The sequence below is a fragment of the Bos javanicus genome, chromosome 10 (assembly GCF_032452875.1).
Source record: "Bos javanicus breed banteng chromosome 10, ARS-OSU_banteng_1.0, whole genome shotgun sequence".
Classification (NCBI taxonomy): domain Eukaryota; kingdom Metazoa; phylum Chordata; class Mammalia; order Artiodactyla; family Bovidae; genus Bos; species Bos javanicus.
Window position 1 is genome coordinate 51,082,460 of NC_083877.1, and position 27,408 is coordinate 51,109,867.

The 27,408-nt window shown below is 38.5% G+C and overlaps 1 protein-coding gene across 3 annotated transcripts in view; it reads left to right on the forward strand.

The window, feature by feature from the left end:
* ADAM10 (ADAM metallopeptidase domain 10) overlaps nucleotides 1-27,408 on the forward strand; it is a 143,600-nt gene that overhangs the window by 352 nt on the left and 115,840 nt on the right. Inside the window, exon 1 of one of the 3 annotated variants that reach the window (XM_061431158.1) lies at nucleotides 187-395. The exons of 1 other annotated variant lie outside the window; for it this stretch is intronic. The gene's annotated coding sequence lies outside the window, so the exon portion shown is untranslated. Of the gene's footprint in view, nucleotides 1-186; nucleotides 396-574; nucleotides 662-27,408 lie in introns of those variants that run through there. One more of the 3 variants, XM_061431159.1, reaches the window with a different exon arrangement.

The following is a 27,408-nucleotide window of genomic DNA, read 5'->3' on the forward strand; positions in this document are numbered from 1 at the left end:
GAGGCACGACCCCCAGTGCCGGGGGCGCCGTGAGCTCAGCGGACCGCGCGGCGGCAGCGGCGGCCGGGCCGAGCGGAGCCCAGTCGCGCCGTGCGGCGGGTGCGTCAGTCAGCCCGGCCGGCCGGCGGCGCCACTCGGGCGCGCAGTGCTCCCCACTCCCTATTGTCCCCCGCGCCCCGACCGCGTTCCCTTCCGTGGCGGGCCGAGGACGCTCTGAATCTCCGGCGAGGCCTTTCCCGCCCCCTGCCGCCCCAGCAGCAGGGGAGGCTGGGGTCGCCTGCCAGAGAAGCAAAGTCGGGAGATCCGGTGGCCAAGCGAGAGCCGTGGAGCTCAGGCCGGTTGGCACCATCCAGCGGGCTCGCCGGGCGCCGGGGCGGGCAGCTGCCGCGGGGCCGGTGATCACCCTCCTTACCCTTTTGCCCCAGCCCCTTGCCCGTGGCGAATTCCGGAGTCCCCTCCGCAGCGAAGAACCACCGCGGAGGCTCGTGGGAAGTTGCGATTGTATTGTTCCTTTACCGGGCGCGGCGATCCAGACCGACCCGGTTCTGCGGAGAGGCCGCCCGAGGAGGGGTAACAGTGGTCTCCTGCTGGTGTGAGCCGGGCGGCTTTGGCTCTCCAAAGTGCCCCGCCTCTGTCCGACTGTTCCGAGATTAGCAGGAGGGTGTGTTTCTGTTCTGTGAAAACATTCTGTTGCCCTGGGGAAAGGGTTTCGTGGAGAGAAAGCTAAGTCGTTTCGGGATGTTCTTTGATCTGTAGGCTGCTTTGCGTCTTTTAGAGAGACGGTCCCTCGGTGACCTAACTTGAAGAGTTTTCTTAAACTCTCAGGTGGAATAGACATATAGTGTAATTAATGGATTGTCAAAACAGTGGCAATCCTCCACCTCCCCTCCCCACGTTGGAGTTAAAGTGTGCTAAAGCGTATAATTTCTTGATGACTCCGGTTTTGAAGACGTTTTTTGTTTCCAGTTTATCCGAGGACCAACTGCATCATTTTATTCTTGTGTGAAGTGCTTTATTTTTGGTTAACTTTTTCACTTCCCACCGGAGTATACATAAAGACTTTAAAGTATGTTTGAAAGAATTGGATTGAAATTTTTTCCGGAATGTTTTGGATGAGTATAGACTCATTTGATGATTTAGAAAATGTCTGAATGTTTCATGTAGTGGATTGTTTTTGTTCTTTTCTCTGACTTAGGACTGCATAGCCTAGCATATTTTTGTTCCGTCTTCTACTTAGTCTGAAGATACTTTGTAGGTAGATTTCTGTTGCAGTTTGTAGTGTTCATTTGCGAGAGAAACATTTTAGATTAGGAGCTTCTGGTAGATGTTTAGTTTGAAATATCTGTGCTGGATAACCTCTAAAAGGGCCTTTGTTTTTATATTTGTATTTATGTTCTGAATGTGACTTCCAGCAAATTTCTGTTTTCACTTTTTGTTAGATGCTGATTTCTTTGAGGTAGTAAAAAGTAAGGCATCCACGTGAGGCAGATTAAACTACTGATTAGTAGTATGTAAAATGTCCTTTGTTTTTAAAGAGTGAAACAGTAAGAGTAGACACTGGTCTCTTCTGATGGTTGAAGAAGAAGTATAAATTGACAGTGTAATCTTTGCGGGCTAAGACCTTTTTTAAACAAAGATTTTCTAAATTCAGAACTCTGGAGTCATTTTTAAAGTATCATTTTGCATTAAACATTGGTTAAAAGGCTGCTTAATTTTTGATGTTTGTTTTAAGCAGAATTTTTTCAGAAAACCACTAAGAAATCTTTCATTTTAAAATTAACATCAAGATTGTAGTTATGGGGTACCTGGAGATATTTGTAATGTATTTTTATCCACACATCTGCGCTGTTTATGGTCGTTTGTAAGAAGTTTATGTAAGGATGATATGAGAATAGAATGCATTCAGACTCTCCTATGAGAGAATGAATATTTTGTGTAGATTAGGACAAGCTATAGTGGAAATATGAATTTAACTTTAAAGTATAAGTCGTTTTAGATACTTAATAATCGTTTTTAGTTGCTTCCCCTGTGATTTGTCAATCCTGTTTTGCATTAGTTTTTTCCTTGCTCTTAGTGTGATGGTTGGGAAGCTAGAAAAGAGAATGTGTTTAGAATCTTGAAACTAAACTTTCCCAATGCTGTCCATTTCTCACAATGTCCACCTGTGTTCTGTTTGTAGGAAGATACCATGAATTTTCTAGAGCTTAGTATCTATATAGACATGTACTCAAATATATGAATAAAATGCTTTATTATATGCAACCGCATTAGAAATTTATTAGAACTATTCTGATTATATATAGCCCAAAGAACTTTTATGTATATGTGAATTGTACTTTTTAACACAAATATGTTGGTGAGTTGATTTTTTTTTTTTCTCTTTAAAAAAATTGGTGTGTTTGAGAGGTCCAAAGGTATTTCAGCTGTACCAGTAAATTCAATCCCCTGTTTTTGTTTAATGAAATCATACTTTAAATGAACTCTTAGAGTATGACTTTTTTTTTTTTTTTTGACTGTGGTGTCTGGGCTGGTGGGTATTGTAGTTTCCTAACCAGGGATCAAAACCAAGCTGAGAACAAAATTCCCGGCATGTTTCTTATATTAAAAAGTCTGGTGTAAATGCTTTGCTTTGTAGCATGCTTCTTAAAGAAATAAATTTTATGGAAGTTTGGCCAAAAGTATAAAAGTTTAAGCTTAAATTATTTCTCACTTCTACCAGCAAGTCAGGGTCTATGAAGTTAATAAAATGGACAGACTTTTGGTCTTTATCTTTAAGGAGCTGTGACTCTTTATCTTTTTAATGTTGGTATTGATAATCCAGCTAGCTGTACCATCTTGAGAAGACCCATTTCAGGCCATTAGTTAGCAGTATCTTTTCTGTGTGTATAAGGACCTCTTTGAGTAGCAAAGAACTGGGCATGGCAAGCACCCCTCTCTTTTCTGATCTCATTTTTATAACTTGTTTAACATCTTCCAGGGTGTTTATTACCTAGTATCTTTTAAATTATCTTACAGACTTGCAGGGTGGAGCAGGCAGAGTAAGGGACATTTTTGTAATGTCTTCTGTATTTCTGATACTGTGTTAAAAGTTTCACTTTCCAACTTGTATGAGAGAGTGGTGACATTCTACATTTAAAGAAACAGACTTGAAGAAATATTTTTTCTGACATTGTCCACCTGCTCAGTGGTGAATTAGACTGTCAAACCCAAGCCGGTTTGACCTAAACCTGGACTTTTTACCTATTGCCCCCTCATGCCTTTTTGAAAGCAGTTTTCACATGTTAGTTCAAAGGTGTTCTCTGGACTGAATCACCTTAGAGATGTGTTTTGTTTGATTTGCAGTGTCTTCAAGTTTCAACTACTGATGGGCTTTGAAAAATTAGGAAACTTATTAAAAATTTTTTTTCTTGGTTTTGGTTAAAATTTACTGACTGTGCTGGGTCTTAATTGCAGCGTGTGGGATCCATAGTTGCAGCATATGGGATCTAGTTCCCTGAGTAGGGATCAAACCCAGGCCTCCTGCACTGGGACATGGAGTCTTAGCCCCTGGACCATCAGGGAAGTCCCAAATTGGGAAATTTCTGAGTGAAGTTTATGGATTTCTGTATTTTGGGAGGAAGACTTGAAAATCCTGTTAACTGTTCAGAAATATTCCTATTGTCTGGAGCAGAGCAGTAGCCATTCCCCTCTTTAAACTGGACTTGGGAATCAGCGTGGTTCCCCTCAATCTGGCTGGCTGTATGTACGCTTAGCCTGCTGCACTCATTTTTGTTACTTGCGTCAGTCCTTGTAGATATGTTATTTGCGTCTTTGCCTCAGTTTCATCTTGCAAACATGACAGCACCATTTATTTATTTGGTTGTGCTGTGTGAAATGTGGGATCTTAGTTCCCCAACTAGGGATCAAACCCATGCTGCTTGCAGTCCCGACAGCAACCATAAAATTATTTTTTTTGAATTGGGACCTCTTATTCAATTTTTATTATATTGTTTATAATATTAACTTTTCTATGGTCCTAGAAATTTGTTAATAAACACTGTGGCATACATAATACTTTTTATCTGGCATTAGGGTATTAGATATTTTAAAAAATTCTTGTGTGCATAATAGTAACAATTGGAAGGTCTTAAATAATGATAGTTACAATTTTTCCACATCTCTTTATCTCAGTGAGGAAATAAGAAACCACATCTTTTTATGCTGGGATAAGGCTCAGAAAAAAATCGGTTGAGAGTTCTGTAGATAACTTAGATGTTTTTTCTTTTAAGAATTGGTTATAAACATAAACTCTGTTTTTGAAATTGAGAAAATGAAACTGAGTAATAAATTCAAGAATAAACTCCATTTTTTTTTTTTTAAACTTTGTTGAGAGATCACAAGTTTGGCCTTGAGACTATTTCCTGAATGACAAGTTTCTGGGACCAGACTTTTTAAATATTTTGTGCTTTTGATGAAAGTTTTTATAAAATAATAAAGTTTTATAAAGTTGTTATAAAACATATTTACTGTGCCCCTTTTAAAGGGGCTGAATTTAATCTTAAATGATTGAGATTTAGTATAAGAACAGCTTACTGTTTTGGGCTAAACTTAGTTTGGCCGTCAATTATTTTACAAGGGAAAGGGGGCAACGTTAAGACGAAAAATACCATTTAGAGTTGTGAAGGTAGTAACACTGCCATGTAGCTGTGTGAAGGCTTTGCCTTAGGACTAGTTGGGACAGTTCTGTCCTAGCTAGGTTGCAGAAACAGCAGTACTGAGAACAGTTCTCAGGAAGTGTAGACTCCCTTTGATACTGGGTGATTCCATTCTGAAGCTACTATAGTTCCAACTAAACAATGTGAGAACATGTACAGTAAGAACATTGTTGTTTTAGTCATCAGTGTTTATTGTGTGTCTGTGGCTAGTAGGAGTCATGAAGGCACAGTCTTGAGAGAGAAAAGAGGTAAAAAGTATTGAGCTTGCCAGAGTAGACATAAATGTCAAGATATAAAAATAATAGTTCCAATTATGTATTGTAGTTGAAATGAGGATTTATTAAGCTGGAGGGACATCAACCAGTTGAAGAGAGCTTTTTGAGATAGAAGAAAATACCGTAAGGTGTAGTAAGATACATGTAGGTTTACTTGCCTGGAATGGAGAGTTTAGGGTAGGAAATAAGGAGAAATGCTAACTGGGCTATGATGACTAGAACTCTCATTTTTCATATAATAGGCCATGGTAACTATGGGGTATTGTGGAATTTTGGTTGGTTGAGCCAACAAAGGTCCATCTAGTCAAAGCTATGGTTTTTCCAGTAGTCATGTATGGATGTGAGAGTTGGACTATAAAGAATGCTGAGAGCCAGAGAACTGATGGTTTTGAACTGTGGTATTGGAGAAGACTCTTGAGAGTCCCTTGGACTTCAAGGAGATCCAATCAGTCAATTATAAAGGAAATCAGTCCTGAATGTTCATTGGAAGGACTGACGCTGAAGCTGAAACTCCAATACTTTGGCCACCTGATAGGAAAAACTGACTCACTGGAAAAGACCCGAGGCTGGGAAAGATTGAAGGCAGGAGGAGAAGGGGACGATAGAGGATGAGATGGTTGGATGGTATCACTGACTTGATGGACATGAGTTTGTGCAAGCTCTGGGAGTTGGTGATGGACAGAGAAGCCTGGTGTGCTGCAGTCCATGGCGTCGCAAAGAGTCGGACACGACTGAACAACTGAACTGAACTGAGCAGTTGGGATATGATACAGTAAGGAATAAATTAGCTACTTGGTGATTGAGTCCTGGATTGGGGTAGTGATTGTAGAAATAAAGAAGAGTACATGAGAAATCTTATGGAAGAATAACTGGTAAAACTTGGCAGATGTTTAATGTAAAGATACCACAGTTTATTGAGGGCTCACTCTGTGTTGAATTTGGACCTTAGAGGCTATTGTATTGGAGAGTGTAGTTTTATAAAGCTTTGAGGACCTCAGACTTTGTAGTTCAAAGTGTCTAAGATTTTGAATCTAGATTGAAGGTTCAAAGTTGGAATGTGTGTTAGAGTTGAATTTTGTCTGACTTGTATGCTAATACTTTTGTTGCTAAGTCACTTCAGTTGTATCTGACTCTTTGAGACCCCGTGGACTGTAGCCCACCAGCCTCCTCTGTCCACGGGATTCTCCAGGCAAGAATAGTGGCATGTGTTGCCATTTCCTTCTCCAGGGGATCTTCCCAGCCCAAGGATGGAATCTGTGTCTTTTGCTGCTCCTGCATTGCAGGTGGATTCTTTACTACTGAGCTGCCAGGGAAGCAATACTTTTGTTGAATGTTAGCTAAAACTTTGCACAGTCCTTCAACAATTTGTGGCTAGTCACTTAGGAAGCAGGCTTCCCTGGTGGCACCGTGGTAAAGAATCTTCCTGCAGTGTAGGAGATTTGGGCTTGATCCCTGGGTCAGGAAGATCCCCTGGAGAGGGAAATGGCATTCCTTCTCTGCATTCATTGCAGTATTCTGGTCTGAGAAATCCTATGGCCAGAGGAGCCTGGCGGGCTACAGTCCTTGGGGTCACATGAGTAGCACATGACTTAGCAATTAAAAACAAAAACTTAGGAAGCATTGTTCCTGATAGTTGAGAGATAGAAGTTTGGTGAATTTGAGGTAGACGGATAAGTTAGATTTAAAGATACATAAATTGGAATTAGACTCTTCAGTTCAAGAATATGCTTGATACTTTGGATTATATGTGAATTGTGAAATTCCTATTTCAGACACAAATTGGGGAAAATAATGTGATTTCTGTACTTGAGCCAAATGTACAAATATGATTTATGGAGCAGAATTTTCTTTCCATTTATCTTTGTTTGCATTAATGATTGAAAGGGATATACACATACACACACACATATATGTATTTAACAGCTTTGAACTTTGGATTTAGTTTTCAAAAGAATACAGGTAGAACCCTATACTTTTTAATTGGGTGGAATATAATTTGCTTCTTTTCCTAAGAATTGAGTGGGATAAATTTGTAAAATTGCTGAAGAGATTGTAAAGTGCTGTGCAGATATTATTAAAAATATGTTTCCAAGCCTAATTTCATTTGGAGTCTGTTAGTTACAGAATATAGTTAAATAAATGTATTTATAGAAGTTGAAATACTAGAACATCATTACCACACATTAGGAAATAGAATTTAAGAAATCCTTAATTTCCTCTTGAACACAATTCTGTCACTTAATCATTGAATCTTTTAAAATGTCTGTTGTGAATTTACATCATAGTATTTATGTGGTATTGTAGCTTTGAAAAATTAATGTGTAGTTAAAATGTACCTGCAAAGCAGACACCAAAATATCTGTAAGTCTAGAGATAGATAGTTTTGGTTGTTGCAACTTGAGGGATGCTTACTAGTAACTAGTGGGTAGAGGCCAGAGATACTGTGAAACATCTTAACAATTCATAGGACGGCGGCACCCCCCTCCCCCCACCCCGCCCCTGTCCAACACGGAATTATCTGGCCAAAATGTCAGAAGGGCTGAGGTTGAGAAACCCTGCTCTGTCTAGCACAAGTTTTCCACCATTGTCATCATCCTTTTTTGTTGTTATTTCTGATAGCTTGCTATCTTAATTGATTACAAGTCACTTCAGTTCAGTTCAGTCCCTCAGTTGTGTCCGACTCTTTGCGACTCCATGAATAGCAGCACGCCAGGCCTCCCTGTCCATCACCAACTCCCGGAGTTCACTCAGACTCACGTCCATCGAGTCACTGATGCCATCCAGCCATCACATCCTCTGTTGTCCCCTTCTCCTGCCCCCAATCCCTCCCAGCATCAGAGTCTTTTCCAATAAGTCAGCTCTTTGCATGAGGTGGCCAAAGTACCGGAGTTTCAGCTTTAGCATCATTCCTTCCAAAGAAATCCCAGGGCTGATCTCCTTCAGAATGGACTGGTTGGATCTCCTTGCAGTCCAAGGGACTCTCAAGAGTCTTCTCCAACACCACAGTTCAAAAGCATCAATTCTTCAGTGCTCAGCCTTCTTCACAGTCCAACTCTCACATCCATACATGACCACAGGAAAAACCATAGCCTTGACTAGATGGACCTTTGTTGGCAAAGTAATGTCTCTGCTTTTGAATATGCTATCTAGGTTGGTCATAACTTTCCTTCCAAGGAGTAAGCGTCTTTTAATTTTATGGCTGCAGTCACCATCTGCAGTGATTTTGGAGCCCCAAAGAATAAAGTCTGACACTGTTTCCCCATCTATTTCCCATGAAGTGATGGGACCAGATGCCATGATCTTCGTTTTCTGAATGTTGAGCTTTAAGCCAACTTTTTCACTCTCCACTTTCACTTTCATCAAGAGGCTTAATGAGTTCCTCTTCACTTTCTGCCATAAGGGTGGTGTCATCTGCATATCTGAGGTTATTGATCTTTCTCCCGGCAATCTTGATTCCAGCTTGTGTTTCTTCCTGTCCAGTGTTTCTCATGATGTACTCTGCATATAAGTTAAATAAGCAGGGTGACAATATACAGCCTTGACGAACTCCTTTTCCTATTTGGAACCAGTCTGTTGTTCCATGTCCAGTTCTACCTGTTGCTTCCTGACCTGCATACACATTTCTCAAGAGGCAGGTCAGGTGGTCTGGTATTCCCATCTCTTTCAGAATTTTCCACAGTTTATTGTGATCCACACAGTCAAAGGCTTTGGCATAGTCAATAAAGCAGAAATAGATGTTTTTCTGGAACTCTTTTGCTTTTTCCATGATCCAGCGGATGTTGGCAATCACTTAAGCATCCCATATTCTTATCCTATTGAAGCCTTCCTCTTGGAGTGCTCTATGCACTGCAGTTAGAAAAAAAATTTTTCCCAGTATTGCCCATTCTTCCTTCAGCTTTGAGTTTATATTTGATTGTTAATTTATAAGAGTGATTAAATGACTGATACCCCATAAAGATTATCTAAAAACCAAACCAATTTCTTGTTAACCTAGAAAAGCCATGGATTAGCTGGGTTTAGTTTCTGTGGCGAAAGATACTTTGACCAGCAGTTTACTCTGCAAATCTCTCTTCAGAATTAGTTCTACTCAGCTTTAACTTTTCACAATTTATTTTCTTCAGAATTTTAACTCATAGTAAGTCCTCAAAAACCTTTATGTCTTTTTCGTAACTCCATCCTTCCCTACCATTATTGTCATTGGTAACATCTTTGGCTGAATTGTTTTATTTACACATCAGATTTCCTGGAAGGAGGCAGAGGCAGATGGTTTGGGGTATAATATGGGGGAAGAGCGAGGTAATGAGAGTAGGTTTAGGATAACGTGTGAAGTGTGGGGTAGATGTGTATCAACTTAGGGTGGTAGCTGAAGCCATTTTGTGTGTGTGTGGTGGGCTGAAAGTCATTGTGTGTGTGTGTGTGTGTGTGTGTGTGTGGTGGGCCAAAAGTCATAGTCTCTTGTCTGTACTTATGTTTGCATTTACTTAATATGGTGTAAAGGTGTTTCAAATCACCATAGAAATCTAAATTATGTACACATTTCCATTTTTGAAATTTTAAGTTGTATTTCATAAGTGGTTGAAATTTAATACATTTGTTAGGTTTTAGCTATTGATATTTTATATTTTGTGGTTGATTTACTTTAAAATTTATAGTTGATGATTTCACTTTGAGCCATCTAGCTTTACTATTTTTAATTCTTAGAGACTAGCCTATCTGAAAAAGTGGGTATATTGTAATATGCTTACAATTCAGACATACTCTCCTGTCTTGAGCTTTCACTTGTAACTCTTAGGTGTGGATATTTGTAGAAAATGATTTGAGTGGTTTCTAATGAAGATTAAATAGGTACTGTGGCTTAAGTTTGAAGTCACATTGTAGAAGTAATTTTTCTAAGACTGTAGTAAAGAAACTTAAGTATATTTCTGAAATATAGGACCTTATAGTTCTTGAAGTCTACCTTTGTCATACAAGAGAACAGCTTGTTAATGGTATTTAGTGCTTCAAGATGAGAGTGACTGTATATCAAGTGTTAAGAAGCATTGGTCAACATAGTGTGATGCCTAAGACACAGCTGATGACTCAAGTTCCTTAGGAAGGAAGTACACTTGATAGTTGGGGAAAAGTGCTCTTGGTGCCTAATTTTAAAATTACACAAATGAAAAGTCTGTAGAAAACAACTTGATTACAAGTAATTTTTCTGATGAATGGAAGTGTGCCAGCCTTAGCTTATTCTTACACATCCTCTCATTTATTGTAATTGAGTTTTTCTGTAAATAAATAAAGGGAGATGTGTAATGTCAAAAGATTTTTGCAGATTTTCTTCCTCCATTCTTAGCATTGTCAACTTTGTTTGATAAAGGTAGGAAAAAAATTAAAATCTGTTTCCTTATATAATATTGCTATCCCACACAAAGATGATACCCACCATCAGTAAGATATACTCTGATTATTTTTTCCTTCTGACATTATTGAAATTTTCATTCTGTTTTTTTTTCCTCTCTGTTCTCATATTTAATTTGATTAGAACAGAAGATTGTAGGTTTTGGACTCAGGAGTTGGGAAGGAAGCTTTTGTTTGCAACCATTCCTGCCTACCTGTGGAATAAGGAAAATAATCATAGTGGTTAGCATTTATGGCATACTTATTTTATTCCAGGTATGATTTTAGGGAATTTTTTGTATTAACTCAGTCTTCACAACATTGACATAAGATTCTGTTGTTCTTATTTCATAAAAGAGGGAACAGGATCAGGGAGGGTAATTTATTCAAGGTCACAAAGCCCTATAGCTACTAATTGTGGAAGTCAGGACTTGAATATAGTCAGTCTGGCTCCAGAATTCATACTCTTAAAAACTTTACTGCCTCTAAAAAGACACATGCTTTAAAAAGTATAATGAGGTTGTCAGATTTTGCCTTTGTACGAAGATTGGATTATTTTACCATCGGCGTGTAACTTAGGCTCTTTATGTTTAGTATTTGAGTCATTTGACTTTTGGTCAGTCAAGTTCTTTAAAAGTTTTTTTTTTTTTTTTTGCCATTAGAAAATATTTACAATTAAGATGAGAGAAGCACCTCAGAGAACATTTTATGCACAGTACCATTTCAGTTTGTCACAGATAAATTTATATATGTATTCCTGTTTTAAGAGGTTGAGGACAGATATTAAATCTCTGGATGATGAGATATAGGTTATATCTTTTTTTATTTTTAACTTTTTTGGACATGTACAGCCTACTATATTTCTTTTTATTTATTTAGTTTTGGTTGCTCTGGGTCCTTGTTGCTGTATGTGGGCTTTCTCTAGTTACGGGAGCAGGGGACTACTCTGTGGTTGGGTTGGCACTGGCTTATTGTGGCGGCTTCTCTGTTGCAGAGCACATGCTCAAGGTGCCTGGGCTTCAGGAGTTGCAGCATGCAGGCTCAGGAGTTGCGCCTTGCTGGCTCTTGGGTACCCGGGCATCCCTAGTTGTGGGACAGGGGCTCATTAGCCTTGGCTCGTGGGCCCTAGAATGCAGACTTGGTAGTTGTGATGCATGGACTAGTTGCTCTGAGGCATGTGAAATCTCCCTGGACCAGTGATTGAACCTGTGTGCCCTGCATTGGCAGGCAGACTCTTACCTACTGCACCACCAGGGAAGTCCCCATCTTTTACAGAAGTATCTATTACAAAACTTTTCTGATACAGAGAAAAACATTTTTTAAAGTCGAATTACCTTTAGTAAATACCAGAATCCTGGTGACTTTGAGAACACTTATAGGAAATAAAATACTGTTTTCTGTAAAAAGGAAGTGAGGTCCTTGAGCTTTCCAGTGTGGTGAGGAGACCAAGTTACATTTTTTCTACTTTGATCCTGCTGGTCATTTTTTCTGCCATTCGTGTATGTAGGTAGTTTTTTGGTGTTGCTTTTTACTTTTTACCCAGTTTTTCTTAAAACTTAGTTATATGTTTTGTTTGTCTTATAGGTCCAGTCCCATTATTCTTCCACCAGTTTTACACAGAGGCATTTGCTTGATATACTGCTAATTTCCCCCTAACTTTTAGTCTTAAAAACATGTATGTTTTCTGAAGGATTGGAAGTATTTATAGGCCAGCTAACATTAAGATTACTAATGATTATCTTTTGCCACATTGCTGTACCACTCTTAATATATACATTCTTTTTTTTTGTTGTTGTTCTGAACCCCTAAAATAAGTTGGTGCCCTTAAATACTTCAGTATGCATCTAATAAGGTTGAGGACATTACCTTTAAATAACTGAGAAAATTGTTTTCTATTTTTTAAGTGTTCAAATTTTCCATGGAGGTTGTAGGTACTAGGTACCAAGGAAATGTAGTATATGCTTTGTGAAGGCCAGATTTCTGGCAACCACAGCTAAGGACTAGAAAGTAAAACAGTGTTAGTCTGCTTTTCTATTTAGTAAAAAAAAAAGGTTAACAGTAGAGATAGAAGACAGAATAACTGCACTTCAGGATGGGGCTATTATGTAGAAACAATGGTACAATAACATAATAGCCTAGAGGTTATCACATTGTTATGACCTCTTAGGCTGAAGATGTTAATAAGGAGGAACCTGGCTCAAGAACATGTTAGAGGCAGAAAAGAAAAATCAGTACTGATTCAAAAGGAAAGGTATTTGGCACCTAGGTAAACTTCAGTTGTTTAGGAATTTTCCTCAGTGGAACCTTTCATTTTCATTTGATGTTAGATTACAAACATCTTACTGTACTCTAGGTTTGATGTCTGGTAACAGATTTGTTTCTCCATTGTTAAGGACTTTACATGATGAGAACATCTTCAGTGAGTATTCCATTTATCTGAAGGGAGAACAGGAGTTAAAGATTGCCATCTGTTGAGTCCTTCCTTTTACCTTTACTCATTCACGTTGCCCCGCTTGGGTAATATTTCAGAGTGATAAAAGAACGTCTAGTTCCGTATTCATGGACAACTGAACATTAGTATTTTTTTTCATTGTTCATCGTTGTTTTGTTTTTTTTTTTTACTCCTAGACTTTGTAGGCTATGATTCCTTTTGTACAGATCTATTTCATGTGAATAAAGGATTTAAATTAGAGGAAGAATAATAGTCTTTTATGGGCCACAAATCACATATTAATTTAAATGGCAGTAGACCTTTGGAAGAAGTAGTTTCTGTGTTGGTACTTACTGGTTGTGGTTAAATAACCCCTGCAGGAGGGAAATGGCAACCCGGTCCAGTATTGTCTGAAAAACCCCATGGACAGAGAAGCTTGGTGGGCTACAATCCATGGGGTCACAGAGAGTCAGACATGACTGAGCAACTAAGCACAGCAGCACACAGCATGATGGTGACCCCATATTTGTGTCTCTAGCCCAGGACTCTCCCTTGAATTCTGGACTCCATTATCCCAGCTATGTCTCCAGTTAGATGTCTGGTGGGCATCTGGAGTTAAACATGTCTGAAATCAGACCTCTGATTCCTCTTACCCAGTCTTTTTTCCTGTAGAATTTCCCATCTCAGTAGATGGGAGCGCTGTTCTTCAGTTGCTCAAGCCAAAAACTGAGTTATCCTTGATGCATTGTTTTCTGTTATACCCTGCTTGCAAATCCTGTCAGTTCCTCCTTTAAAGAATATGCAGATTTTGACAACTTCTCATTAGCTCCACTGCTGCTGCCCTGATTGATACAAGTAAACATCCATTTCACTTTAATTACTGTAAAACCTGCTAACTCTTCTTCCTGTTCTCTTGTTCTCTCAGCATAGCAGTCATTGTGATCCTGTTCAGAAGCTGCTTTGGCCAAAATCATCCATTGGTACTTTGTATACTTTAAAATGGTTAAAATGGTGAGTTTTATGTTATGTGAATTGTACCTCAACAAAAAAATAGCAAGATGAATAAAAAATAAAAAACTCCATTCAGTGGCTTACTATTTTAAGTAAAAGCCAGTGTCCTTTTAGTGGCTCTTAAGGCCCCACATCGTGTACATGTATGCTTATCCTGCCCGCACCCCACCTCCCCAAGTGCTTCCCCATTGTTTATTTTTGCTCCTACCACACAGAGCTCTTAAAAACAATGCCAAGCTTGCTCCTGTCTCAGGGATTTTGTATTTGCCAGTCCTTTTACATGGACCAGTTTTCCCCCTAGATTGCTATAGTGTCAACCCTGTTTCTTTTTTATTTTTTTAAAAACTTATTTATTTTTAATTGAAGGATAATTACTTTACAACATTGTATTGGTTTCTGCCATATGTCAGCACAAATCAGCTGGAGGTATACATATGTCCCCTTTTTATTTTTTAAGTGAAAAAAAGTTACATGGTGGTGAAATACACATAAAATTTACCAGCTTAACCATTTTTAACTGTTCAGTAGTGTTTAAGTACATTCACATTGTTATGCTTTGCTCTCTTTCTGTTGTGTTTGCTTAGATATTATGAAGTCTTTTGATTATCTCATATTAAAAAAAAACCCTTACTTGGCATTCTCTATCCACTCACCCTGTGGTAACAGTCTTAGAGCCATCTGATGTTACTTACTTGTTCACAGGGAACTCTCTTGATATCCCGTGACAAACCATAATGGAAAATAACATGAAAAGATATATATATATAACTGAGCCATTTTGCTGTACAGAACAAATTAACACAACATTGTAAATCAAATATACTTCAAAAAAATGAGAAAAATTTATAAACCAAAAAATTAAATTATTACTTGTTATACTGTCTGCTGTCCTTCTCTAGAATAAAGATTCATAAGGTCGATAACTTTGTTTTGTTCACTTCTGTTTTCCCAGCATCTAAAAACAATGCCCTTAGAGTATATAGTGCAGATAGTAAGTGCCCTATACATGTGTTGAGTGAATAAATGAATGTTTACTGAACTAAATAATTTCATTTTTTTAATGAACTACATGAGAATTCCAAGTTTTCTAAGAGTATGTCTGGAAAAAAAAAAACCAAACCTTCCAAAGCTTATAATTAATCTTTTTATTTTAATTGACTTTAAAATGGAATGAAAATACCATTTTTGTTATTGTATTGGTTTTGCTCATTATTTTTATATCCCCAGTTAATTAAAGAAATTAGTAGGTTGAATGGGTTATATTTTCCTTCTAAAAACCAAATTGCTTTTTCTCAACTACTTTGTGTTTCTGTTAATATTTAAAAATATTTATTAAAACACTTGGCACTTGTCATTCACTGCAAAAATTATCCTAAAAGGGGAAATGTAGAATCTCTTCATGGTTATCTGATTTTACTCAATAAAACTTGTAAACTTTGTTATGTTACTAAGATGAAACTTTAAAAAAACCCTTTTCATTTTAGGGTAAGTTTAGGAGTCACAGAATATTAGAGCAAGACGGAAGTTTTGTAGTCTTGGGTTGCTTACTTAACCTCTTTGTGCCTCATTTTAAGATTAATTATACTTACCCTACAAAGTTGTTATTAAGGTGAAATGAGGTAATACATGTTCATTAATTTAGCCATTATTTACTGAATTCTTACCTATTACGTACTGTACATTATTCTAAATCTCATTATATATATTAGATAATTGAATCCATATAACAACACTATTAGCTACAGGTATTATTACTATTTCATCTATTTTACAGGCAAGGGAAATGAGGCACAGAGTTAGGTAACTTGTCCAAGATCACTCAACTAATAAGTGGCATAGTTGGGATTTTAACTCATGGTATTTAGTTATAAATAAAGATAATGTTTGCTGAACTGTTGAAATATGAAGTAAGATGTTGACCGTGTACGTCTGTGGTTATTGATAAACTTAGTTGCAAAAAGGAATACTGTGTGAAAGTTTGTAAAGTCATGCAAAATAGAGGTGAAAGCTGCATGGATAGTTGCAGAGACAAATATCTGAAATGTACTCATAGCGTCAATAGAAGATTTGAAAAAAAAACTCTTTGTGACTCCATGGAATTGAACAGGCCAGAATACTGGAGTGGGTAGCCTTTCCCTTCTCCAGGGGATCTTCCCAACCTAGGGATCAAACCCAGGTCTCCCACACTTCAGGTGGATTTTTTACCAGCTGAGCCACAAGGGAAGCCCAAGAATACTGGAGTGGGAAGCCTATCCCTTCTCCAGGGGATCTTCCCGGCAGGAATCGAACCGGGTCTTTTACATTGCAGGCGGATTCTTTACCAACTGAGCTATCGGGAGCCCATGAATAAAGATAATTTTTGCTAAACTGTGCTAAACTTTTGAAACATGGAGTAAGATATGTTGACCACATACTTCTGTGGTTATTGATAAACTTAGTTGCAAAAAGGAATGCTGTGTGACAGTTTATAAAGTCATGCAAAATACTGATGAAAGCTGCATGGATGATTGCAGAAACAAATACATGAAATGCACCCATAGATTTGAAAAAACACTTAACTAATGAATAGATTTATAATAATTTTATTTTTTAACCGATAGCACTTTGCAAATACTCAACCTGTTAGAAATTCTGATACTTCTTGGTTGAGTATCATAGGGTCACATTTTCTGTTGGTTGATTTATGGCGCTCTCAGCAGCAAAATACCGGCTGCTCTTTTGATAAATACAAGTGAAAGTGGAAATTTCTGTGAAACATTGAGTGTATCCATTAATTCTTACAGCAAACATTTACTGAGCGCCTGTTTTCTTCCTTACTCTGATCTAGATAATGAGGGTACATCATTGATGTACTCGGTCAGGTTTCCTGTGTAGTATTTGCAGGGAACACAGAATCTTGGATTCTTATTTGTGTCTGATGTCTCTTGATTCATGATTTCTCTTGGTTCACACTTGGTATTAGAGAAGCAATGATTTTTTTTTTTCTTTTAAATTAATTAATTTTAATTGGAGGCTAATTATAATGGAACTTCTGGTGGTAGAGGGATATGTCAGTACAAAATAATATCAGGAAAGATAGAACAGGATATTAGAATGAGTATGATTGGGACTTATGCTTTTAGATAGGGTAATCAGAGAAAGCTTCTGAAGAAATTGTGTGGATACCTGAATGAAGTGTGGTAGCCAAGATACTGGCTGTGGGGGAAGATATTCCAGGCAGAGGGACGATCAGGAGACGAATGTGACTATAGCTCACAGAGAAAGGGGAGAGTGGTAGAAGATAAGTCTGATACGGAAGTGGAGTAGGGGAATACTGCTCCTTATGAGATCATGGTCAACCTTGTGAGCCATGGTTAGGACTTTTTAAATTTTTAAATTATAAATTGAGATGAAGGCCATGGAGGGGGAACCAAGGGTGAGGCGTGGAAGATTTTGAGCAGAAGTGTGATATGATGCAACTTTACTTGAACATTGTTACTCTGACTGCTGTGTGAAAGATAGACTGTAGTGGGGCAGGAGTGGAAGCTAAGGGGCCAGGTATTTGTTATGATTTCTGTCTAGAACCTTTTGAACCTCGCCACATTTTCAGCCTTACGAGTACCACCTCCCTAATTTAGATTCCCCAGCCTTTCATTTGCAACTAGGACACAGACATGTAAACTAGTCTTCTGAACTAGGCTCTTCTGGTCAGAAGCATCACTGGAGACCTGGATTCTGAACTGAGCAGACAGATATGCCTGCAAAGTTTTGCCAGTAATGTGCATCTCTCAGACGATATGACAGATTTTTCCTTAGTTGTTTTAAGGTTGTGTTTCTGGTACAGACCTGGCATTGGAGTGGCAGGGCAGTATTGGTGTTTTTCACAAGATACTTTTGGAGTAATTATGGTGTGTACTGCTGCTGTTGGGGATACCTGGGTAGTTCTGAGGAAGATAAAAATGGGGAAGGGTTCCAGTATTACTGTCAAGTAGAATATTGCTTCGGGTAATGGAATACTGTATGAGAAGTATGGGAATTGATTAAGATCACAATAGGAAATGTGTTCTTGGTCAGGTTTCCTGTGTAGTATTTGCAGGGAACACAGAATCTTGGATTCTTATTTGTGTCTGATGTCTCTTGATTCATGATTTCTCTTGGTTCACACTTGGTATTAGAGAAGCAATGATTTTTTTTTCTTTTAAATTAATTAATTTTAATTGGAGGCTAATTACAATATTGTGGTTTTTGCCATACATCAACATGAATCAGCCACAGGTTTACATGTATCCCCCCATCTTGAACCCTTCTCCCACCTCCCTCCCCACCTCATCCCTCTGGGTTGTCCCAGAGCCCGGCTTTGAGTGCCCTGCTTCGTGCATCAGACGTGCACTGGTCATTTATTTTACATATGGTAATATACATGTTTCAATGCTCTTCTCTCAAATCATCCTGCCCTTTGCTTCTCTCACAGAGCTCAAAAGTTTGTTCTTTACATCTTGTGTCTCTTTCGCTGTCTTGCATATAGGGTCATCATTGCTGCTGCTAAGTCGCTCATTTCAGAATCCAGGTCTCCAGTGATGCTTCTGACCAGAAGAGCCTAGTTCAGAAGACTAGTTTACATGTCTGTGTCCTAGTTGCAAATGAAAGGCTGGGAATCAGACCCCATAGACGGCAGCCCACTAGGCTCCTCTGTCCCTGGGAGGGTCATCATTATGTCTTTCTAAATTCCATATGTATGTGTTAATATACTGTATGGTGTTTCTCTTTCTGACTTACTTAACTCTGTATAATAGGCTCCAGTTTCATCCACCTCATTGGAACTGAACTCAAATGTGTTCTTTTTTATAGCTGAGTAATATTCCATTGTGTATATGTAGCATAGCTTCCTTATCCATTCATCTGCCAATGGACATCTAGGTTGCTTCCATGTCCTAGCTATTGTGAACAGTGCTGTGATGAACAGTGGGGTACATGTGTCTCTTTCAATTCTGGTTTCCTTGGTGTGTATGCCCAGCAGTGGGATTATTGGGTCTCTCAGCTGAAAGAACCTGCCTGCAATGTGGGAGACCTTGGTTTGATCCCTGGGTTGGGAAGTTCCCCTGGAGAAGGGAAAGACTACCCACTCCAGTATTCTTGACTGGAGAATTCCATGGACTGTATAGTCCATGGGGGTCACAAAGAATCAGACATAACTGAGTGACTTTCACTTCCACTTTTCACTTTTTTATGGCAGTTCTATTTCCAGTTTTTTAACTGTTCTCCATAGTGTTCTCCACACTGTTCTCCATAGTGGCTGTATTAGTTTGCATCCCCATGAACAGTGTAAGAGGGTTCCCTTTTCTCCACACGCTCTCCAGTATTTATTGTTTGTAGACTTTTTGATAGCAGCCATTCTGACTGGGTGTGAGATGGTACCTCATTGTGATTTTGATTTGCATTTCTCTGATAATGAGTGATGTTGAACATCTTTTCATGTGTTTATTAACCATCTGTATGTCTTCTTTGGAGAAATGTCTGTCTGGTTCTTTGGCCCACTTTTTGATTGAGTCATTTATTTTTCTGGTATTGATCTGCATGAGCTGCTTGTGTATTTTGGAGATTAATTATTGTCAGTTGTTTCATTTGCGCTTATTTCCTCCCATTATGAAGGCTGCCTTTTCACCTTGCTTATAGTTTCCTTTGTTGTGCAAAAGCTTTTAAGTTTAATTAGGTCCCATTTGTTTATTTTTATTTCCGTTACTCTGGGAGGTGGGTCACAGAGGATCTTGCTGTGATTTATGTCAGAGAGTGTTCTGCCTGTGTTTTCCTCTAAGAGTTTTATAGTTTCTGGTCTTGAATTTAGTTCTTTAGCCCATTTTGAGTTTAGTTTTGTGTGTGGTATTAGAAAGTGTTCTAGTTTCATTCTTTTACAGGTGGTTGACCAGTTTTCCCAGGATCACTTGTTAAAGAGATTGTCTTTTTTCCATTATATATTTTTGCCTCCTTTTGTCAAAAATAAGATGTCCATAGGTGTGTGGATTTATCTCTGCTCTTTCTGTTTTGTTCCATTGACCTATATTTCTGTCTTTTGCCAGTACCATACTGTCTTGATGACTGTAGCTTTGTAGTATAGTCTGAAGTCAGGCAGGTTGATTCCTCCAGTTCCATTCTTCTTTCTCAAGATTGAAGCAGTGATTTTTAAATATATATTTATTTATTTGGCTGCGTTGAGTCTTAGTTGCAGCCAGCAGGATCTTTTATCTTCATTGCAGGATCTCTGGTTACAGCATGTGGCATCTGGTTCCCTGACCAGGGATTGAACCCGGGCTCCCTGCATTGGGAGCACTGAGTGTTAGCCACTGGACCACCAGGGAAGTCCTTAGAAGCAATGATTTTTAGTATTAGGGCATTTATATTTATAGGTTCCTGGAACCTGGGAGAGTCTAGCATGTAACAAGGATAAGGAATAGAGTAGCTGATTAGGAATTGTAGTAGACAAGTAGGCAGCTTGGAACTAGGGAATCAGGAAAATCTGTAACAAAGGGAAGATGAGATACGATGATGAGTAGGTCAGAAGCCTGGGTCTGTTCAGATACAGTTGAGGAGATGGGTGATTATTTAAGTGCATCAGTAAGATTTAGTGATAGAGTTGCATTCTGTTCCTACTTCTTGAATTTTTTGACTGGTTGTTAAAGTATAAGAACAAATCTCAGTTGAGTAGGTTGAGACTCTGCATGTGGAAACAGGCAATTTTGTGGTGTCTGACTGAGCTAAGTAGTGCAAGGGTAGGAGATTGGCATGGGCTCCTGTGGAGTAAATTGTGCCAATTTCAATCACTAGCTGTGGAAATCAAGGGTATACATACATATATATATATATTTTTTTTTTTTTTGTCTATAAAAAGCACATTCTTTTCTGATATTTCATTACTCATTTTTGTGCATCTTAGAGGTAGGTATCAGTTTAGGTTTTTAAAGTTCCCTGCCATGTACTGTTATTTTGGTAATTTTTTTTCTTTTCAGTTTTTTGTAGTCCCATCAGAAATGTGAATGGTAACTTACCTTGTTTATGATGAGAGTAATACAATTATTGTAGAATGTTATGAAGTCATTGAAACCAAACTGACATTAGATTTGTTACATAGCTCTCAGACCTCTGTTTTCTTTAAAATGGGCTAGTAGGTCCGTGTATAGGTTTGTGTTTAATCTCTCAGTCATGTCTGACTCTTTGCAACCCCATGGACTGTAGTCCGCCAGACTCCTTTGTCTGTTGGGATTCTCTAGGCAAGAATACTGGAGTGGGTTGCCATGCCCTTCTCCAGGGGATCTCTCCAATCCCAGGATCGAACCTAGGCCTTCCGCATTGCAGGCAGATTCTTTACTGTCTGAGCCACCAGGGAAATCCCGTGGGTCTGTTGGGTGTATTAAATGAAAAGCTGTAGAGCAACTACTAGACTTGGCAAGATAGCAAGTGCTTGATAGCAAGATAGGAAGTTTTAGTTATCATTACATCTAATTTATAAACATTGTTTAATCAACTTAAGCTTATCTAGTCAGGATATATGTGAGTGTGTATATATATATATATTTGTACGTAGTAAACTATCAGTGTCCATTTAAAAAATTGAATACTTTCTACAAATAAAATAGATATATGTATGCCCCTTGCTTCCAACTAAAGCATGGTTCCTCTGCACTGCCCGCACCTCTGCCCATCCGTACTGCACACGCCCCGTGCTCACTTAGGAACCAGGCTGTTGCCCCCTTTTGTGCTTGGCTGCCCCCTCAAGCCAGATGCTCCCTGGGTTCTACAACTTCTGTCCAGCTGACCAGCCTTCATGGAGACACTAGGGAGCGGGAGGAGGAGAGGGAGCCCCTGGAGGTGTCCTGGGAGGGACAGATCTGCCCTCACCCTGTCCCCCCAGTTCACCCCACAGGACCAGCCTCATGCCACATCCTCCTGTGCTGGCAGTCCTGGTTACCCAGCAGGAGATTCCCGCACCTGGACAAGGGTGGCCTCCTCTCCCCACGCTGAGCCCCCAACCCTTTGCAGGAGCCATCTCTGTCTGAGGGTTTGTGGGGTGGGTGGGCTCTGGCAGGACCCTCACCATGAGGTGGACCAAGGACACTGCTGCGGGATGGCTGCTGGGAGATGGCCCGAGACTGACCTGGCACAGAGCAGGAGGGTCTACTCAGCAGTGACCACTTCCACTGCTCCAGAGAGTCCCGGCTGTGTGCGGGGCCGTGCACACTCCACCACCTGGGGCTGGGTGTGGCCAGGAAGTGCTGCTCAGAGCCAGGGCACCGGCTGCTCCTCTGGTCCTGCTCTCCCTTCACCTCCAAGCCACCACCTTTCCTCTTCCCTCCAACACGATGGAGACTCCGAAGCATTCTTCTCTCTGCTGTGCCAAAGCTGGTCAGAGAGGGAGAGGAGGGACAGGAGTGAGGGGCAGTACAAGGCCAAGGGGCCAGCTCACCTGACCCGTCACAGGGACAAATCTGATTTATTTATTTTGGTTAAAAAAAGTAACAAGGACAACTTTGCATTGCATTTGGCTTGACCCATAAAAACTGAGTTCTCTTTGGAAAAAAAAAAACAAACAGTTTTTTGGATTTATAAACAAAAGTTTATAGTTTTGGATTTTTTAATTTTTCCATTTAAAACTGAAAATGTGAAGCTTTTTTTTTTTTTTAAAGCAATGTCTTTTAGCCTAGTTTTCATGTGAATTTTAAAATACTGCATTTCTAAAATAGGAATGGGAAGAAACAATCTTAGCATAGTATTATGAATGTATTATATAATGAAAAGTAAAGGCTAAAGTCAGGAACAAAGTAAAAATGCTCTCACTGTTATTCAGTGTGGTTTCATAGTCTTAGCTAGTGTAGTAAGTTTAATAAAAAAGAATTATAAATAGATGAATAAAAAATTTAAATATGAAAAGCAGAAGCAAAGTACCAACTATAAACATACATATATACCATATATATAAACACATGCCTTTATTCATATTTGCATGTAAATATTAACGAGGGGGGGCAGTGCTCATGAATCCCCTAGGGAGGCACATGGATCTCAGGGTTAGAAATCCTATTGTAGAGGAGGGGAAAAGATGATTATAACCAATCACAGTAATAAAGCTGAGTGCTTAAGTAACTTTCTGTAGATTTGGTACCTGTTTTGCAGTGCTCTACTTGTTCAGCTCTGCCATTGAAAAGCAGTGATAGAAAATACATAAATGAATGAACATAGAGCTATTTTGAGAAAACAGGTGACCAGTTCAAATTGACCTTTGGGCTTATAGTTTGTCTACCCCTGTATTATATTATTTGGGAGCTTTTTCTAATCAGTACATTACCTGTCACATCAGGTAAAGTATTTCTTGCTTAAATGATAGAACCGGTTGTACCTGGCCCTAATGATATACTGTCAAAGGCTTAGGTTAAAGCAAGCACATAGAAAAAGAAGGATATAGCTGCTGGTAGAAGTTAGGGTATTTCTGTATAGAGAAAAGCTGCAGAGCTTCTCAAACTTCCATATGCATACAGATCATTCTGGGGATCAGGTACATCTGGGTAGAACCCGAGTCACTTGGGGATCAGTAGATCTGAGACAAGCCCAAGATTTTGTATTGCTAACAGTTCCCTAGGAGATAACCCAGGCAGCTGATTCCTGAATCACAGTATGAATAGCAAGGTATTATGTGTGACAAAAATGCAAAATACTGTACACAGAAGAAGATTTAGTTCTGTAAGGACAAACATTCACAAACACAAATTTCCAATCTCAGTGGTAACAGTCTGATGAGTAGTAGGCTTCCAGGTTTTCTTTTAGCTTGTTAGCTTAAATGTTTAATTGGACCTTTTGTACTGCCAAGAAATTCTTCAAAATGGTCTAGTAGCTACTTCTCGGCTGATACTTTTCCTTGATATTTGGCTTCCCCCAGTGTTCTTTTCGTACTTGGGATCACCGATTGTCATTTAATCTTTTATTTCCCACATCTTTTACTACTTATGTCTGTCATATTAACAAAAATATAGTTACTTGTGAATAATGAGTCATTGTAGGATGCTTCATAGCTTCTTGAAGGTCAGTAGAATGTTCATTGTATTTTTTTCTCAAAGGGGAGGATTAATAAGTTGGACTATTTTGAATTGTTTTAGATTCTGGATTTTTTTTTTTTTTAAAGTTTCTAACCTTGGGAAAAAGTAAAAGGCCAAATACCCAACATGCCTGCCACTTCGACTCACTGTTTTTCTTTTAAAAAATTGTAATTAGCTTGATTTTATATTTTATGAGGTATAATTTCCATAAATAAAATTCAGCAATTAATTTTGAGAAAGGTATATAGTGGTATATAACCACTGCCATAATAATAATTTAGAACTTTTACATCAACCAATAAGGTTCCCTTGTGTTCTTTGCAGTCAATTCAAAATGTTTCTCATTTCCCTTTTGATTTCTTCTTTGATCCATGGGCTATTTAGAAATGTGTTAAGTTCCCAATATTGGGGACTTTTTCCAAATATTATCTGCTACTGATTTAATTGCACCAGGGTAGGTTTTCTAGAAGTTTTACTTTCGTTTTAGGTTTGAAGAGTTCATTAACAAAAGAAACCACTCGTTACACATATAAACAATTTCAGTTTTTTTCTAGAAGATTATTTAACTTAATTTCTACTTTCAGTCATTAAGAGAAAAGAAATGGGCTTCCCTGGTGGCTTAGATGGTAAAGAATCTGGCTGCAATGCAGGAGACCTGGGTTTGATCCCTGGGTTGGGAAGATCCCTTGGAGAAGGGAATGGCTACCCACTCCAGTATTCTTGCCTGAAGAATTCCATGGTCAGAGGCTACAGTCCATGGGGTCACAAAGAGTCAGACATGACTGAGCAAATAACACTTTCACTTTTTCCAAAAGAAAAGGAAAAGAAACAATAGAAGTAATAGTATATACATCACCAAAATGGATCCTCATTCAGACTTGAATAATGCTGGGAAGTCCCTCATTAAAAGCAATGTGGAGTCCCAATTGGGAAGGGGTCCTGGGCTGTATGCTCACCCCATGGGTGAGGCTTCAAATTGCTGTTTCAGTGGCTCCTTATAATCACAAGCCGCAAACTGCTTTCATTAATGGTTTGCGCGCAAAAATCCTTCTCTGGTTTTTACTTTACCCTTTTTACAATGATGTTTACTTCACCTTGTGAGTCATAGGCTTTCTTTAGACCCAAGGGGGTTGGCCAGACCTCCAGGGGCTCAAGAATTCTAAGACCTACTCTTTTTCTTATCTAAAGTGCTACCTGACTTGCTGTGCTTGCAGACTGGGATGGTATCTGGGCAATGTCCAGGCAGGTTAAAAGCAAGTCAGAGGCCTGTTCTCTTGCTTCTGAAGCCTGAACAAGACTTCCTTCATTTTAATTTCACTAACAGAGTCAGAAAACATGATCTATGATCTCAGCCTTTAAAAATTTATGGAAATACACTTCGTGGCCTAGAATTGAGGTCTGTTTTGGTAAATACACCATGTGCCTGTGAAAATACATACTCTATGATTGGGTGGACTATTTTATAAAATGTTAATTGAGTCAAATTGCTTGATAGTGTTCAGTCCTTATTTTTGTCTACTTGTTCAGCGAGGAGTGTTGTGATTTCCAGGTATAATTACAAATTTGTCTTTCAGTTCTGTTAGCTTTTTGTTCACATAGGTTTAAGCTATTATGTGAAGCAGATTTAGAACTGAAATGTCTTTTTTTAATCCGTTTCTCTCCTTTTTTGGGTTTGTTTTGAAGTTTACTTTGACAGTGCTATAGCCACTCTAGCTTTCTTGGATTAGGGTTTGGATGGTATAATTTTCCCATTTTTTAGTTAACTCATCTGTACCTTTCTTGAAAAATAAGAAAGTGACTTTCTATCTTTTAATTTTGTTTAAATCATTAACTTTTAATGTAATTATTGATATGATTGAGTTTAAAACTACCATCTTACTGTTTGTTTTCTGTTCCATTTGTTCATAAGCCCTTTTTTTAGCCCTTCGTTGTCTATGTTTTTTGGGATTAATTTGCTTTAAAAAATGATTTAATCTTAACTCTGTTATTGGCTTATGTAATGTACCTGCTTAGTTATGTATTTTTAGAGGTTGTTCCTAGGGTGTACAGTATACACCTGTAACTTGTCCTTGTGTACCTTTGGATAAAATACCACTTCTTTTACAGTGTTCTTTCATTTTTCCTCTCCTGCATTGTGCTGTATTATCATACATTTTAATTCTATGTGTGTCATAACTGCCATAGCACATTGTGTGTTTTTTAAACACAATCATTTAACTTTGAAAGAGGTTAAAGAATGAGAAAAGAAATCTTTTTTATTTTCTCATATAGTTATTGTTCTTGGCACTCTTCTTTGTGTCAACACAGGTTTCCAGCTGGTATATTCCTTCTGCCTGAAAACTTCTTTGACATATCTTGCAATGCAGGTCTACTGGCAGTAAATTTTCAGCTTTGATGTCTGAAAAAGGGTTCATTTCACCTTTTTCCCCCTTCATCTTCATTTATGAGATATGTTTCACTGGGTATGGAATCTTAGGTTGAGAATTTTATTTTGGTAGTATTTCAAACATGCTGATGAGTTACCTTCTGAGTTATGTAGTCATGCTATCATTTGTACATTCTTTCTTCTATATGTAGTGTGTCTCTTTCTCTAGTTCCTTTTGTCCTAACCCACCAGCTGATTTTAAGGTTTCTTTTGTCTTTAGTTTTTAACTATTAGCCCATGATAACTATTTCAATTTCTTTGTATGTTAATTCTGTCATCTTTATAGTTTCTGTTGCTAATGTCTGACTTCTTCATCCAACAGTATGAGAAAAAGGTGTTTTCCTGAGTCTTACTGGATGCAGTTCATTTTTGATTTTTACTTTTTTTGTGTTTGATTTTGTCTTGCCTTTAAACATGGTCAGATTTTGTTGTTATACAGTTAAACTACTTGGAATCAGTTGAGTTCTTTGGAGGAAGTGCTTTAAAATTTGTTAGGGTGGATCCCAAACAGCCTTTAGTCTATGGCTAATTTTGCCCTGTGAATAAGATGATGTTTTCCTGAGGGCTGTACCCAGTGCTCCGTATATTACAGGTCTTTGTTCTCTGGATGGTGGGAATATGAACACTTCCCAGCCCTAACTATATAAACTTTCAAGATTGTTCTGCTTACTTTTTTTGTGGTTTATTTTTCTGGTCTCGGATAGTTGATTCTCACATGATCAGATACAAATTTGCCAAACATGTTAGGGGAACCCTTCTTTAGATCTCTGAGCTCCCTTTCTGTTAGCTTCCTCTTTGGCACTCTGGCCCACGAATTCTAAATGCCTGGCCTCTCTATCAGCACGTTCTGTTTGGTTCCTGTACTCTGCATATTGACTTTAAACTGCTTCCAGGTAGTTAAGTTGGGCCAATTGTAGATCTTACCTCATTTGTTTATCCTCCCATGTATTTCATCAGGTTTTCTGAATGTTTATGGTGGTAGGTTAGATTTAGTTCTTCTTCATGATAGTCAGAAGTGGAAACTGATAGCAATTTACATCCTTTTTCTGTCTCATTGGGAATCACTTCACTGAAAATTATGCATGTCATTTTACTCCTAAGTACTTCAAAATACATCTCCCCAAATTCAGATTAT